The 1373-nt window shown below is 50.3% G+C and overlaps 1 pseudogene; it reads right to left on the bottom strand.

Moving 5' to 3' along the window:
- Positions 1-169: 169 nt before the first annotated feature.
- On the bottom strand, positions 170-721 carry LOC102872604 (annotated as a pseudogene).
- Between the last annotated feature and the right edge of the window lie 652 nt (positions 722-1373).

Here is a 1373-nt window from a genome sequence, read left to right as displayed (position 1 = left end):
TGAGTGTGTCGGAGACGGCGAGGTTGGCACAGGATAGAGCAGGGTTTCAGCTTCTTGTATGTAGGGTCGCTGAGTCACAGACAACAACGCTGAGGCAGACCATTGGGCCTAAAGAAAAGTTGTAAATGAGATCCAAATTCATAAGGTGCCAGGTGTGTCTTTTTCAGGTTCACAAGAGCAGTCCCTCACCACTGAACCCCATTCTCTCAGGGGGCTCAGTGAAGGCTAGGCAATCTGATCCATGTGTGGGCCACAGTCTCAAGGACTGGCACTTGTAAACAGCCAATGCCAAGCCCATGAGATTCCCAAAAGACAAACTAAACCCTGCAGAAGCTTCTGGATTGAACTTCCAAGCATCTTAAAAGCAGCTGAAATGACCATAGGTGCCTAACTAGAGCACCAGGCGGTCATTCACACTGTCCCCCCAGGGAAGGTGGAGATAGTGCTGCCAGCCAGGGAGCTGAAGAAGAGCTTCATAGGAAATTGTCTGAGGGGCGCCAAGGCCATGACCCAGCAGCGCTTCTCTACCAGGACCCAGTCTACCTCTTACACGCTGGTGGTAGCAGGAACTTGCTTGTCCAAGTAACCCACTGGATACACGGAGTTTCCCTGGCCACTCCCCCAGTCACTTTGGCCCCTGCTGCCTCCTCCAGGCCCACTCAACTCAACAGCCCACTTGTGGTGCCAGCCTGTTGGCCACCAGCCCTCCTTGGGCCATCATGCCCATGCTGCCTCCTCCAAAGTCGCCAGGCTCTTTGTACAAAGGACTCACTCGACTGTAGGTCCCACCAGCATCCGCTACTGCTCAGTGTCAGTTCCAAGTCTCACTTCGTAGGAACATGCTCGCTGTACTTCTTTCAACACAGATTCTGCAGACAGTCCATGGGTTATTTAATATTCCTCGTCAACACTATATTTCACGGGCATGGCATAGGGCTTCACTGTCTTTGTGGGAGACCCACTTTGATCCATAGCACCAACAGGTTCTGACTTGGTCTTAACTCCTCCTGAATATGACCCGGGGTAAGGTCACTCCCAAGTCCAGCACGGTTCCTAAAACAAAAGCATGAATCTAATTCATCTAAGTGCATCAGGACATGCAGTTCTCGTGGTGACTGGGGCAGGTATGTCACTTCAGAGAGCCATACGGACTGCTAGTCCAAGCTCAGAAGTTGGTCCCTTATATGCGCACCCATGTTTACTGTGGCTTTGTTCACAATAGCAAACAGTTGAAAACAACCCAAGTGCCCATCAACAAACGAATAGATGGAGAAGCTGTGATATATTCACACAATGGAACACTATGCTGCATTGAAAAACAAGGATCTCAATATTATGCAAAATGGGTGACCCTGGAGGATGTTATGCTGAGT

This window comes from Elephantulus edwardii, unplaced genomic scaffold (assembly GCF_000299155.1).
Source record: "Elephantulus edwardii isolate Elephantulus edwardi_28Jun2011 unplaced genomic scaffold, EleEdw1.0 scaffold00002, whole genome shotgun sequence".
Lineage (NCBI taxonomy): Eukaryota > Metazoa > Chordata > Mammalia > Macroscelidea > Macroscelididae > Elephantulus > Elephantulus edwardii.
Note: the sequence above shows the minus strand (reverse complement) of the source record. Positions and strands in the feature narration are given on the sequence as shown.